This window comes from Notamacropus eugenii, chromosome 2 (genome assembly GCF_028372415.1).
Source record: "Notamacropus eugenii isolate mMacEug1 chromosome 2, mMacEug1.pri_v2, whole genome shotgun sequence".
NCBI classification, from domain to species: Eukaryota; Metazoa; Chordata; class Mammalia; order Diprotodontia; family Macropodidae; genus Notamacropus; species Notamacropus eugenii.
In genome coordinates this window covers 224,885,850-224,901,925 of record NC_092873.1, presented here as the reverse complement: position 1 = coordinate 224,901,925, position 16,076 = coordinate 224,885,850, and the positions used below count along the sequence as shown (strand labels likewise).

The window sequence follows — 16,076 nt, the reverse complement described above, 5'->3', positions numbered from 1 at the left end:
GTATTTTAAGTATTTACTTGTTATTTTTATGAATTAAATTTTAATTGCTGTGAAGAATAAAAATAATATTCTTTACAATTAGGAATTCACTAAATAGGGCAGCTATATGGTACAGTGGATAAGACTCATCTTCCTGAATTCAAATCTGGCCTCTGACACTAGCTATATGACCCTGGGCCAGTCACTTAACTCTGCTTGCCTCAGTTTCCTCATCTGTAAAATGAGCTGGAGAAGGAAATGGCAAACCACTTCAGTGTTTTTGCCAAGAAAACACCAAATGGGGTCACGAAAAGTCAGATAAGACTGAAAAAATAAATGTTCACTTTAAAACTCCTATGTACACACCCTAATGAATTGTACAGTGCATACCTTTGTCTAGAACTATATTCTTATCTTTATCCATGTGGGAAACTCCCTGGGTGGAATTTTACTACACCAATTCACCTCAGTGGCTATGATTTATAATATCAGAAAGTTGTTTGGCAAGGAAAGGTTAGCCAACTTGCCCAATTTCACACTGTCAGTAGGTCCATAGTGATACCCAGCCCACCTTCCTGACTCCAAGGCTGACTCCACAGACAATATATAAGATCGTTCTCTGTTGAATATATTGGGGTTTTTTTCTGCATCACCTCTTCTTTTGAATCAGTTGGAGTGCTGATTTCTTCATTTTTTTTTCTCTTTCTTTTTTCCTTCTCTGGAGATTGTACTTAGCTTAAGCAAGGGGTGGGGTGGGGTGGTGATCAAAATGGCAAAACTAAATGCAAACAATTAATTTTTTTCTCTAAGACCTGATCAAATGTGACTTACCTCATTGGTCAGCAGGATGAACAGGTTTGTGGAGCTAGATTTCATATGAACCTAGTTTATAGCCTTAAGACTTCCACAATGCAGAATAACTGGCCCCTGCTATTTGTTTTCTACATATCTTGAAATTTTAAAAAATGTGGCTTTATGCCTTAAGAGGAAAGGAAAGCAGTTTCTTTAAGGATTGGGGTGGAGAAGAGAAACGAGCAGGCAGGAAACTATGAGGGTAATGGCGCTCTCAGACAATATTTTTGGGTACTTGCACAAAGTCAAAGCAGCCAAGTGAATGTAGATATAAATCCTGTGTCTTCTCTAGGTCATAGCCACCAGTAGAGATTTGAAAGAGGAAGGACAGGCCTTGGGGTTTAGGGAAGAGACAATATTGTCAGGAGCTATGCTTGTTTACCAAACCATATTCTCTAGGAATCCTCTGGTTTGGGTACCATCGTAGTGGTTTGGAGTTGTCCTAGGGTGTACTCAGGAATACTTGATGAAATTTGTATCCTCATCTTCACCTTAAATCTCCAGTTTGTCCCCCAAACTAAAATGGCCACCTGAGGAGCAGAAATAGGGACTTGCTGTTTACCTATTAGTGATGAAAAGAACATTGGGATGGTAGTGAGAAGGTCTTTAGGCTGAGCCCTGCGTCAGATACTTATGAACTATGTAACTCAGAGAGTCATTTAACTTCTCCATACCTCAGTTACTTTATCTGTAAAATGAAGATAATCCCTGAACCACCTGCCTCAAAGGATTATTGTAAAGAAAGTTCTCTAAAAAAGTCTTAAAGTACCAAATGAATGAAAATTATTGAGTTATAATTAAGAACTAGTCTACGTACTTTCACCTTGTTTTTCCATTTCCCCACTCCCAAATAATCTGTTTGCGTGTGCTAAATAGATAAAGAGTTTCTTAGAAGCAATTTCAATGCTATTACTATGCAGAGATAAAATTGACTTTCAGCAAAGCAGTTTGGGACAGTGGAAAGAGTATTGTCTGTGGAGTTAGAGACCTGCCATCTAGTGCCATCTCTGATTTTTGCTGCTCTGTTACCTTAGGCAAATTACTTAGCTTTCCTGTGCTTCATTTGCCTCATTTGTAAAAAATGAGTGGGTTGGATTGGAGTGGGTTGGTCCTTTGAGGTTCTTTAGCCCTCTCTCTAAGATCTTTATGATTGAGCATAATGATACTTCACATTAGTGTAGAATTTGAAAGTTTGCTAAACTTATAAATTTTGTCTGGTTTGGTCCTCATAGTACCCCTGTGAGGGAATTCCTATTATTTCCACTTCACAGAAAGGAAAACAAAGGCTCAGAGGGGGTCAAATGACTAGCCAAGGGTCACACAACTAAAAAGTGTCTGAAGCAGAATTTTTAAATCTAGGTTTTTCTGACTCATAGTATAGCACTTTGTTTACTATACCATGTTGTTGCTATGCTGCACTATTCCTTAGCTTTTTTGTTGTTGTTGTTAAATAGTTGTTTATTGGAAAAAGTGGGCTGAGGAGTGGTCACTAGATTCACCAGAGAGCAACGATACCACACAAATTAGGAGTGATGGGAGAGGTCAGCACAAAGCTCTGGGATCTCAGCCTCTTCCTGGACTGTGAGGGATGGCCTGGAGTGTTAGGGCATACCCAGGTGGAAGGCCTTGACTTAAGTTAGTAGGCATGGTTAGAGATAAAGAGAGACTAGCTGGCTGCAGCTCCTGACTTTCCACCTGGAGTATACTTGCCTTGAGCAGCTTGGCTGTTGGCTGTGGCCTGCTTAATATATTCCTTTTGGGCAGCCATTTTCCTTCTTTCCACCCCAGGTCTTGAGGGCAGATGCCTGCAGGGCTCGGCCATAAAAGAAGGTCAGGGCCCATGGCTTGTGCAAGGGGTAGGTATTGATGCCATTGAGGTTGATGGAGGCATCCTCTTCACTCTGACTCCCAGAGAGGACTGGGGGTCACATATCAGTGACTGCAGGAGTCACGGTCTGGCAAAAGACAGTTATAGTTGCCTTTGCAGTCTCCTCATGTGAATATTTCTGGGTACTAGCATGGCCAGGGGTGACCATGTTAGGCTTCAGCAAGGTCCCTTCCAGATAGATATAGTGGTCACCCAGCAGCCAGGACCTTCTCAGTGACATACTGACAACACTTCAGATGATGATCTCCATCAGGGAAGATCTTTGGCTCCATGATGGGGACAATGCCATTCTGCTGGCAAGTGCTAGCATATCGGGCCAGCACATTGGCATTCTCCATGATGGCAAGTGAAGAAGGTGTGCTATCCCCAGTCTTCAGTACACAACACCACTTGGCAAAGTCAGCTCCATCCTTATACTGGGCACAGCACTCATTCAGCCCATCCAGACCTTGGGTGGGAGTCTCACCATTATGATGATGATGATGGTGATGGTGATGATGATGAAATCAACTTAGGGACTACAAATAATGATTATGTAGCTCTGAGAAGCAGCAGCAGACAAACAGGAGAAGGAGCCTCAGATGAGGAGTCAGAAGATCTGGATTCTAGTCCTCAGCGTACTACATGACGAGTTTTGGTTAAAAATCTTGCCCAATTGTGGTTCCAGGACTAGATCAGTTCTGCTGGCTTCTTATCAGGCCAAGGTCATTTCTGCTACAATAGATTGGGAAACCTTTGTTTTCTTCTTTCTCTTTTCTACCATTTGTCTTCCTTTTTTACTTGATTGTACATACATTATTAAATATTTGTCAAAACTTTCCACTTTTTTGCAAATTACAAGGAAGTTCACAAACTGATGAATTTAATTTAATAGATTTGTAAATTTCTTTGCTTGCTGTAGAAACTTATTTCTGTTTTTTGTAATCTCTGGGACTTGTACAACATAGAAAAAGAACCTATAGAAGATGTTTCTTCTCCGCTTCCTTCCCACGTTGTCATGGGAGGGTCACCTTTTCAGGATATTTTGTGTCTTCACTTAAATATAATGTCTTCGTTATAACTTCTCAATATAGCTATTTAGTGGAACTGTATGTAATAATAGTGTTTGATGCTTTAAGGTTTGCAAAGTGATTTATAATATCTCATTTTGTCTATATATCAACACTGGGAGGTAGCGCAGTGGATACAGTAATTTAGCACAGTTCCTGGCACAGGGTAGGTGCTTAATAAATGTTTATTGAACACAATTGAGTACTGGACCTGGAATCTAGAAGACTTAGTTCAAATTCAACTTCAGATACTTACTTGCTGTTTGAACCTATGCAGGTCATTTAATCTCCATCTGCCTCAGTTTTCTCATCTGTAAAATGAGAATAACAATAGCATGTGCTTCCCAGGATTGATGAGATAATATTTGTAAAGCATTTTGAAAACCTTAAAGCATTATATGTGCTAGCTATTATTATCCCCATTTTACAGATGAGAAAATTGTGGTAGACAGAAGTCAAGTATCTGAGGTTAGATTGAATCTAGGTCTTCCTGATTCTATGTCTACCTTCCAGTGGTTTTTCAGTTGTGTTGGACTCTTCATGGCCCCGTTTGGTTTTTTTGTGGCAAAAGTACTGGATTTTCCTCTCCAGATTATTTTACAGATGAGGAAATTGAGACAAAAAGGGTTAAATGACTTGCCCAGGGTCACACAGCTAGTAAGTTTCTGAGACTGCATTTGAACTCAGGAAGATGAGTCTTTCGGGCTCCAGGCCCAGCACTCTCTCTACTCTACCACCTAGCGCCCCAGTGCTCTACCTAGCTGCATGTATTTGAGACCTTCCAAAAACTATTTTGCTTTGTGTATAAGTAGGAGAAGGGCTGACTGGCTTGTTTTTATTTCTTTGTACTTAGTCATTAATGTAAGTTATTTCTTTGCTTTTAATTGTAACTGTCTGAACCTGAAGTACAGCCAATGACCTAGATATGAAATATCCTATAAAACCACCTACAAAAGGGATACCAATGAAAGTTAGATCAGAACCTCCATGTATATTGTTTGGGGACCTACTTTTAGAAGTAGCCAAAAAAACTAGCTTTCAGAACAGTTAGCAGCTACCATTATAAATGAAGACAAATATGACCCTCATTCAAAAGTCAGGTTTAGAAAACCATAGATGGTATAAATGTTAATATACATAATATAGAGTTAAAAGGCTAGATGCTTTTAAAGTGGAAATGGTGTCATAGCTAGGTAACGTAACCTCTGAAGTACATACTGGAATTGAGCTCAACCCTTAATGTATCTTGAAGAAAAGTTTTTAATTACTTAATTGAAGATCATTTCCTTAATATTTAGTGGTAACAATAATATTTTCAAAGAGTCTTTGTTTTTACTACCAGCATCATGGAGTTATTGTCATGTTTATTTCTGATTTTTTAAAAACCTCCTTTGAGCTATAGAATTAGAAGAATCTGAACTCAACTCCCACCTTCCATTCAGAAAGAGAAATTTCTAGTATTTCAGTGTCCCATTCCTTTGTGTTTGGGTCCTACAGCACCCTCTTCTTATATATGCTAATGCATCAGTGAGATCTTGACTTTTTTGGAGTCCATCAAAGTATTTTCATACTTAAGTGGATCTCCTAGGTTCTGGAGTGGGAATTGGAAAACGGAAAGGAATGAGAACATTAAGGGGACTGGAAGAAGGAAAAGGATGATAAAACCAGAGGAACTGGGCTGGGGCTTTGGCTATAGTTAGCAAAGATATATAGGGTGGAATGAATGGAACTGATCACAAATGCATTACATTAAACACAAAATCATAACAATGACTAGTTAGTAAATATTGATGGTGATTGCATTAGAAAAGATCTACAAATGATATTTGTCTATATCATTTATTTTTATTATAAATAATTGTAGTTGATTGAATATTTAATCATTTTGATAAATCTATTTTAGGTATCTCAAATTATAAATGATGTAGTTTGATTTCAAGAATCTCTTCCTTTGATCTAATGGAGGAGTGTGCTGAGGCCACTTGACTGAGCAGCACTAAGATCCTGAAATAGTTTTTAAAAATAAATTTGAAAGGATAAAACTATAGGAATTAGCTTTGTGGGAACATTTGGAATATGTTTGTAAATTATTAAATACATTTCAATTGTAGAACTATTGGTATGTATATTTTAAAATTTTAAATCAATGACATTTTAATTTAAAAGAATGCTTTGAGATTTATACCAGAGCCTCAAAATATAACATTGTCTTTTAAGTTATTTTTCCTTATTATTCCCACTCAGAATTTCAGATTCAGAAGCAGTCAGAAGCCATCTAGTGCAACTCATACCTTCCAAAGAATCCTAACTTGTAATATTCTTCAAAAGTTGTCATCCAGCTTCCACTTGATGGCCTAGGTTTTACTGATGGCATTCCTAAAGTTGTCTCTTTGAAACTTGTACATGTCTGCTGCCCCTAGTTATACCCTAAAGGTCAAACTGACCATATATAGTCCCTCTTGTACACAGCATCATTTCAAGATAGCTGTCAATTCTCCTTCCTCTAGTTTACCTCCCTACCTTATTTTATTCAGCCTAAACATCCTCATTTTCTTCAGCCTAAATATTTTCTTCTCCCAGTGCTTCCATCTTCTAGCTGTTGCTAAAACCTGACTCTCTCTTGATTGCACAGACTCCCTAACTACCCATGCTAATGTTGGCTGCACCTTCACCTACTCCCCTCAGCTTACTGGTTGAGGCAGAGGAACCAGAATACTCCTTGCTCCCATTTCCACTTCTGTGTTCTCTCCCTACCCACTCAAACTCAGTAATTTCCTACATCTATTCATATAGTCTTAACTTCTCCTTGCCTCTAGTTCCTCATCACCAATGGCCTTTTGGACATTTTAGAGGAACTATCCCATATATATCTTAAACTCAATTTATCTGGAACAGAGCTCAGTATCTCTTACCCTCTTCCTAATTGGCAGATCTCTGTCAATTTCTCTCTCCCTCTCCTTTTCCCTCTCCCTCTTTTCCTCTTTCCAATTTCCCTCTCTCCCATCTTTTATTTTCACATTTTTGAAATCCAGTGTACTACCTTTTCATTTTTGCCTTTTAGAAATTCCTAGATGCCTCCACTCGGTTCAAATGCTAATGTCTACATATAACCTTTTCTCATCACCCTAATAGCTAATGTCTCCCCTTCAAAATTGCCTTGCATTTATTTTTTAATAAATATTCAATTCTTTCAGATCCTTCCTCTTATTTTCCTTATAACTCAGTTCCTGACTCCCCTTTGATCATGGTTTTCTTGGAGAATGGAACTCAAAAGTGCATCAGCCTCCTCCCACTCTGGATATTCCATGATTCACCAACCTAGGTCTCTGCCCCAACTGACTTTTGGGTGGCCAGGACTGGCCTCTGCTTTTTCCCTCAGGATTAGTACAGTGTTGCATTATCTGCCCTCCCCCACATGGTGTACTATCCTGATGACCTGTCTCAATCCCTCTGTTCCTCAGTTCTTTGGCCTGGTACCAATAATTCAGAACTTTGCAGTGCTGGTACCACTGGATTGTAACCCCTAGTCAGCTTTTGCTCCTCACAGGCTGTGGTCAAGCTCCAAGCAAACCTCCATAGTCTGGAGTTGTGGCTCTACAGCACTAGAAAGAGAAAGAGGAACTGGGGTGCAGGGATGGTTATTAATATAAGCCTGTGTCATATCCTTGGGTCTGTTAGTGCAGCCTTACTGCCAGTAGTATGGTAGGTGGGGGAGAGATGCTGAATGAGCTCAGGATCAGTAAACATCAGTCCTCAGGATTCTTTTTTTAAATCTTTTGGATTCTGGATATCCTAGACCAAGGAGACAGCTGAAGTTGTTTTATCTTTGGCGCGTAATTTCTGTTTTAGAGATATCTGAGAGTTGTGGGCATCAGAGAAAATGTCTAGTCTACCATCTTGCTGCTCATGTGAATCAGAAGTACCCTACTCAATTAGGTGCTCTATCAGCCACAACCACACCATCCATAAGTGGAACCACTGATTACAACAAATGGAGAAGTTTTGAATGCTGTAAATAAGTTCACTTACCTTGGTAGTGTACTCTCCAGGGATGTACACGTTGACAATGAGGTTGACACATGCATTGCCAGAGCTAGCTTAGTGTTTGGTAGGCTCTGAAGGAAAAGTATGGGAGGGAAGAGGTATTAGACTGACTACCACACTGAAGGTCTACAGAGCCATTGTGCTGTTCATTGTTGTATGCCTCTGAAACAAGGATAGTCTACCAGCCATGCCAGGAAATAGAATTGCTTCCATTGGAACTATCTCAGGAAGATTTTGAAGATCACCTGGCAGGATAAGGTACCAGACACTGAGGTCCTTACTCAAACTAAACTGCCAAGCATTCAAACTATACTTCAGAGAGCGCAACTCTCCTGGGCTGACCACGTTGTTTTAATGCAAAACATAACCTTGCCAAAAAGACCATTTGATGGAGAACTGTCATGGGACAAGTGATCACATGGTGGTCAGAAGAAGCAATACAAGGACATTCTCAAGATCTCTCTCAAGAACTTTGAAACTGATTGGGAGATACTGGCACAAGACCGCTCAGCATGGCGTGCCCACATTGAGAAGGTGCTGTGCTCTATGAACAAAGCAGAATTGAAACAGTAGAAAGCCCCAGTTGATAAATTGTCAAAGAGTATGAACAGGCAGTTTTCAGAGGAAGAAATTAAAGATATCGACAGTCACATGAAAAAATGCTCTAAATTTGATTAGAGAGATGCAAATCAAAACAACTCTGAGATACCACATCACACCTATCAGATTGGCTAACATGACAAAACAGGAAGATGGTAAATGCTGGAGAAGATGTGGGAGAGTTGGAACACTAATTCATTGTTGGTGGACCTGCAAGCTGATTCTACCATTCAGGAGAGCAATTTGGAACTATGCCCAAAGGGCTACAAAAATGTGCATACCTTTTGACTCAGCAATATCACTTCTAGGACTGTATCCTCAACAGATCATAAAAATGGGAAAGGGTCCCACATGTACAAAAATGTTTATAGCAGCTCTGTTTGTGGTGGCCAAAAACTAGAAATCAAGGGGATGCCCATCAATTGGGGTATGGCTAAATAAACTGTGGTATATGAATGTAATGGAATCCTCTTGTGCTATAAGAAATGATGAACAGGAAGACTTCAGAGAGGACTGGAAAGACTTATATGAACTAATGCTGAGTGAAAGGAGCAGAACCAGGAGAACTTTCTATACAGCAACAATCACAGAGTGCGAGGAATTTTTCTGGTAGACTTAGTACTTCATTGCAATGTAAAGACTTAAATAATTCCCAATGGTCTCTGAAGGCAAAATGCCTTCCACAACCAGAGAAACAACTATGGAATTCGATTGCAGAATGAAGCAGATCATTTTCTTTTGTATTACATTTTGGTTTGTTTTATGATTTCTTCCAGTTGTTTTAATTCTTCTATGCAACATGACTATGGTGAAAATGTATTTAATATGAATGTATGTGTAGAACCTATATAAAATTGTGTGCAGTCTTGGGGAGGGAGGTGGGAGGGAGCAGATAAAGAGGGGGAGGAAAAGGAAAGCTCTAAGTTATATGGTAGTGATTGTAGGAACGCTGAAAATAAATAAAATAAAATAATAAAGTAATAATAAAAAAAGAAACAGCACAAAGGAAATGTAGGATGCGCAAATTTAGAGCATCTACTCTAAATGTTCACAAGGACTACCTGTGCCCAATCTGTGGTAGAGCATTCTGAGCTCACATTGGTCTGATCAACCACAGTTGGATACATTGAAACTTGACTTTTATCATTGTGATGTTGTTTTGGTCCTCGTGGAGAATGAAGGACAACAACCATTCAATTTTATATGTACTCAGAGGTCTAAATGTGTATTTCTCTTATAGAATACAAGCTCCATAAGGCAGAAGCTTCCATTTTTGTCTTTGTAGTCCCAGCATTGATTTTAGTGCTTATTCTTAGGCAATTTTCTCCCTTTTCCCATCCCTTATAGTTTAGGGTTCATTTCATTAGATTTTCGAAATGCCAGTCAAGTACACTCTTACTAGTAAGTTGTATTAGGTGTACTCCACCTCTAGCCAGGAACCTGTCATTCCTACATTATTCAGAAATCCAGATCCAATTCTCAGATACCATCTTCCTATCTAGATATTCACTTCCTATTCTCACATTATCTTAATCAGTTATTCATCTCCAAAATCAGATTTTCTCTTCTATATTTTTCTTTTTGCTTTCAATGGGTAGCCATGACAAAAACATCACCATCGTCCCCATGGACATCAGTTTAATTTCCCAAGATTTTTAAATTTTCAGCAGTACCTTAGAGCAATATCATTTCTGCCCAGATGACTCTCCAGAAATAGGTAATAGGCATTAGGTAGGGCAGTAGTTTGACTACTTAGAAGTTTGTCTATTATGTGGTAGATATATGACCCAGGCACATAATACAACTCTTTATTTTTGTTATCAGTTTGACAGTTTGACAGACAGCTGCTTCAGTTTTCACAGAAAGTCACCAGCCATCAACATTCTTCACGTTTTCCTCTGACCTTTGATATGTATTCTCCCACTTAATAGCACCTGTCAATTCACGTCACCATTCCTTGGAGATTCAGCAGCAGCTTCCTCCTCAAGCATCCAGCTTCCCCCTCTTCATAAAAATACCTCAAATTTCTTTCTAAGCTCCACGTATTTATTTTTTCTTCTTCCTTCTCTCCTCTGTATGACAGTCTTCTACCTCCAAACTCTTAATTCAAATCAGGATTCCCCTCCTTAGATTCTTTTTCTTCTAGTTTTTACACTGAAGAATTTCCATTTTTTAGAAGGGATACTGCATTGTCTCTGAAAATCTAAAGTGTGGGGAGACAGTCTTTGAGCACTTCAACATTGAACTTTGTATATAAATAGTAGGCATTTGTGGTCATGGCAGGAATACAAATTCTGCTCCCCTGCTCTGCCTATTCAAATGCAGGAGCAGAGAATGTGGCTGAAACAGACTAAAGATGCTGGCAGTTCGCACTGAGGTTTTCAAAAGTCCAGGGAAGTGCTTTAACTCCATCTCCCTCTTGAAGATGGCAGAGATTTGCTTCCAAATTATTCTATATCATTAAGATGTCCTTAATTTATGATTTGTAACATAAAATCACCACTGGTCATATAGCTACATGATATAGGTTTATTATTAATTGTTAATAGGGGAACAGAAATGGAGGAGGCCAGTGAATGGCTTGTGGTTCACAGAACTAAGTAGGGTAGAGGTTTGAACCTCATCTGTTGAAAATATCTAGAGGTTTTTCATTTATATGTTTAAATCCTAGTTTGGGAGCTCTGAGCTATGAGAATTCTGTGATGTTAAATACGGTAACTTTTGATGTCTCCTAAAAGCAGAATTTAAACCAGAGCTGAGGTTCCTCTTCTGTTTCTCAATTTAAAATTAAATGCTAAGTAACTAAGATAGTGTAGGGGGAGGGATAAATATGTGTGTCACCATTATCTTCTCCCATTTATCTTCTCCTTGAGCATGCCAAGTGGAGCAAGGATGGTAAATGAGCACTAGCACCACCCACTAGGAGAAGGATCCTGTGATCTGGAAGGAGGAGCCATGCCCCAAATTCCAAAAGTAGTGGCCACAGGAGAAAGCACCTCTTCTTTCACTTCTACCTTAAACCTCCATATCTTGCTAGGTATTGCCACCTACTGGTAATTTTTTAAAAAAGGTTAGGCTAAAACAAAAATATATCTCACAGTTTACGTAACATTCTGCCATTCCAGTGAAAGGAGACATAAGTATATAATGTTTAGCTTCGTTCTATTGTTATTTTTCATTTACTTTGTTTTAGACATTATGCATATTGTTTAACCAATGAACAACCACTTTGTTTCACGATCTTTGCTACTAAAAGAAGAGCTGTATATGTATACATATATACGCATATATTATATATGTATGGGTAATAAAGGTATATATATTACATATATGTGTAAACACACATATTTTACATATGTATGTGTATATAAAGGTGTGTATATGTGTGTTTTATATATGTAAAATACACATTTCACATAAAAATGTGTACACACACACACACACACACACACACACACACACCCCGTACCTTTCTTTCGATCATTATGCATGTAGTATATGTCCATAAATGGGATATCTGATTCAAAGGGCATGTATGAAGGGTCTCTTTTTTCCCCCAAAGAATTCTGAATTGTGTCTCAGAAAGATTAGATTAATTCCCAGTTCCACCAATAAAATATCATACCCGTTTATCACCGCTATACCTTTACTTCTCTCATTCCCCACAGTGAGTTGAAAGCCACATCTAACTTTCTTTCCCTTCTGTCTCTAGATTAGTAGCTTATCCGACCCATTTGTTTTGCCTTCCTTTTCTTTCTCACTTTGCCTTACCGATGGATGACCTTAGCTTGGGGTTGTCTTTACTCAGATTCTTTTCTTTAATCTTTTTCTTCATGAAATTGAAGACTTCCTTCTTCTTCATCAGCTCAACTGAGGTTTCATTTTTCTTTAATTTCCCCTAACTTCTCCAAATTTCTCTTTATAAATCTAGACTCTGGCTTTCTTTACAAATCCAAAGAAACCCCCTTTTATAATTTTGGTCTCTGTCTTATTAACTTAAATCAATCATCTTCTCCAGTCCATTCTCCGTTTCACCCTTCTAAACTCAAAGCAGTATAATAAAAGTCTTAATATCCTATATATTTTTCCTTCTTTCCTGGGAACAACAGTGTAGGGGTGTGGAAAAGACTTTGGATTAAAGAGTGGGGAGAGGTAGGGCTGTCATGGAACCTAGTCTTGATTCTGTTTCTAACTAGATGTACAACATATAGCCAATTAATTAACTTCTGTTGGGTTTAGTTTCATGGGTTTAACATGGGTTTAACAGAACATCTCCTTCTATGTGTTGTTATTCAGTCATTTCAGTCATACCTGACTCTTTGTGATTCCATTTAGGGATCTCTTGGCAAAGATACAGAAGTGGTTTTCCATTTCCTTCTCCAGCTCATTTTACAGATGAACAACTGAGTTAAGTGACTTATCCAGGGTCACATGGCTAGTAAGTGTCTTAGGTCAAATTTGAACTCAGGGAGATGAGTCTTTCCAACTTCAGGCTCTGTATTCTATTCACTGTACCACCTAATTGACTCTCCTTCCATGTAGCTGACCCTATTTTAGGCAGCTTAGGCATGTACCAAACCCCCATTAGACTTGCCTGTATTATAAGAGGTTTTACTAAATCGTCTCTAAGACCTTTTCCAAATCTATCATTCCTAGGTTGCTTATTCTTAGAGATATTAGTAGTTGTGCTACTTTAGTAGGAATGCCTTTAGCTTTCATTTTAATACACAAATAACTTCCAACTTGCAATCAAGTTTCTTTCAAATGTTTCTCTAAAGCTTGTTTGTTTGTTTTTTTCTTTAAATCAAGATACATTTACCTTGGAAACACTGCTGTACCATTGCAATTTCATTTGGAGTATAACCAATAAAATTATATTTAACTTGTAATATAACTGAAATAATATGCACTTGCAATAAAAACCACAAAACAGTACTTTTACAATTTTAGTAATGAGAGAAAACTAACATTGAATGAAAACAAGTTTTTAAATTATCCTGAATACTGATATCTGAGTTAAATCAGGTTTAGTTAGAGGAAAATAGAGTTAAAGGAGGAACTTCTGGGCATTTCCAAGAGCCATAGAGGCTGCTGTGTTAATTCTTTATTAAATCTAATGTAATTTAAAATTTATGTTTTTCTTAACTTCTGGGAAGATGACAAAATGATAGGGTATGACAAGGGAGTCTGGCTTCTTATGATACTCATTATTAGCAACAATAAAAACAGCCAAAATAATTGTTAGAAATTAAAAAATTAAAATTGATTTATAAAATACAATGAGCAAACCCATGATGAATTCTAATACCATATTTAAAATATATATGCATATATATATGTATATGTATATATGTATACATATATATATATATTTTCAAGTACAGGGAACTCTCAGTGTAGAAACTCCTTCCACTGATAGAAATTCTAACTCATCTACAATTTATAGTTTTAGAAATTTGCCTGGGGCACTGGGAGTTTAAGTGACTTGCCCAAGGTGACACAGTTAGTATCCATCTAGAATTTAGAATAGATAGAATTTGAACTCTGATTTTCTTGATAAGGAAATATATCTATCTTAACATATACAAATATAATATTTATATGGATTAATATATTCAATATTTGTGGTCACATTTACAATTCATGGAAATTGTATTTACAATACATAAAATGTTATTTATTTATAGTATATCAATGTAGTGGGGGACTGGTCACAGAGCACAGTCATTATAAGCAAGAGCAGTGTGCCAGGTGTGTAATTATCCAACATGTAAAGACCCAGGAGCCTGCTTCTGGGAAGTCTTGATATTATAGAGTGGAAATGCCTTGGAGCCTGCTAATTATGTAATGAACTGGGGCTCATTCAAAAGGATTAACCAACAGAGCCTCGTCATCTCTCTTTGAGGTGGTTTTTTCCTACCTGACAGTGTCAGGTGAGAGGAGAGAGACAATGCTTTGAGCAGAGTGATTTCAGCCTGTGAATATGGGCCAAGATCCTTTCTTTCCCTTGGTGTTTGTTCCTTTGTTTTACCTGAAATAGATTGGAGATGACTACTGGTGGGCTTTGAGAGGTCAGGAAAGAGAGTTATCTGAGGAATAAGAGTTTGAGAGTGTAACCCAGTTCAGGTTTTGCAGAGTCTGGTTATTAATACCCTGAGAAGCAGCGTTTAGAACCCAGATCAGTGCCTTCAGGACCCAGGCCAGCGGTAGCTCAGACAAGCGCTCATTCCTAAGCAGGGTTTCATTCCCTTGTGAACTTGGGATGAGTGCTCTCTAGAAACTGTATTATGTCTGAGTCCACTCTCCTCAGAGACTGAAGTGGTATAGAGGAGTGTTGCAAAAGGGAAATTTTTTGCATTCATGTTCTTGTTTTATCTTCTGGGCAAATATCCTTCGGTAGAGACTAATTGATGTTAATTGGTTAAATTAAACTGGGGTGTTAATCACTAAGAAGTTAACTGTGAAGGGACTACATGGCAGAGGGGAAATAATACAGTAGCATTAGAGAAGAAATGTTTCTAACCCCTTCAGGGATACCCCTAGAACTCTGAGGGAGCAGTGTAGCCAGAGAAGCTGGGAGAGTTCCGGTTAGATACATTCTATATAAAATACACACACACACACACACACACACACACACACACATGCGCACATGCACACACACACACACACGCACACACAATTTAACAAGTTCCTTGGGCCTGGAATGCCCTTGCTTCCCATGTATGCCCCTAAGAATCCTTACCTTCCTGCAAAGGTCAGTTCAAATTTATTCTGTGCTATTATAGTGCTCTATATTCCTACCAGCAATATATAGCCAATTAATTAATTAATTAATTGAGCACCTGGCTCAAATAGTATACATATATGACCTTCAGCTTAGCATCCTACTCCTAGAGCACAAGGTGAAGTCTGTACTTATACCAATCCTGGAGTTGCAAAAATGTAGCATGTTTTTCAACATATTTATTGTTGGTACCTTGAAAGACTGTGTGTTGAGCAGATAATAATAACTGACATTTATTTAGTGCTTCAAGTTTTACATACATTATCTCATTTGATCCTCACAGCAATCCTATGAGGTGAGTATTATTATCTCTTTTTACAGAAGTAGAAACTGACACTAGAGAGGTTGACCAGTTTGCTCATTGTGACAGAGTTAGAAAGGCTCTAAGCTGGGATTGGAACTCAGGTTTCTTCTAACTCTTTGCCCATCATTATTTCCACTATGTCATACTACATCTCAGTGACTAGCTGTCTCAATGGCATGTGCATGAGAGAGGGAGGGAGAGGTGAAATGTTCTCTTTGTCATCTGTCTATCTTTATGTGCATTTTATACACTTTTTATGTATGTTTTATACTTTATATTTTATACTTTTGTGTTTTAAAAATTACCAACGTAAATTGCTTTTTTTCACTTGATTTTTTTTCTGTGAGCCCTTGATAGAAAAAAAAAAACATTTGCCAACCTGGAGTATATCATGCAAGTTCAAATTCGGAAAGTTTGGATTTATAGAAGTTACTTAATCGATTATTTGAATTTGGAACATGTTTTCCATAGAGTGACAAATAATGGGTTTGTGTGGCATAGTGGTATTAAATAATACTTCAACTATGCCCAGTCACCATGTATAGCCTTACATTCAGACTTGGGGTACCCATG

At 38.0% G+C, this 16,076-nt stretch overlaps 1 pseudogene; it reads right to left on the bottom strand.

Moving 5' to 3' along the window:
• Positions 1–2,294: 2,294 nt before the first annotated feature.
• LOC140522942 (fructose-bisphosphate aldolase A pseudogene) lies at positions 2,295–3,189 on the bottom strand (annotated as a pseudogene).
• Between the last annotated feature and the right edge of the window lie 12,887 nt (positions 3,190–16,076).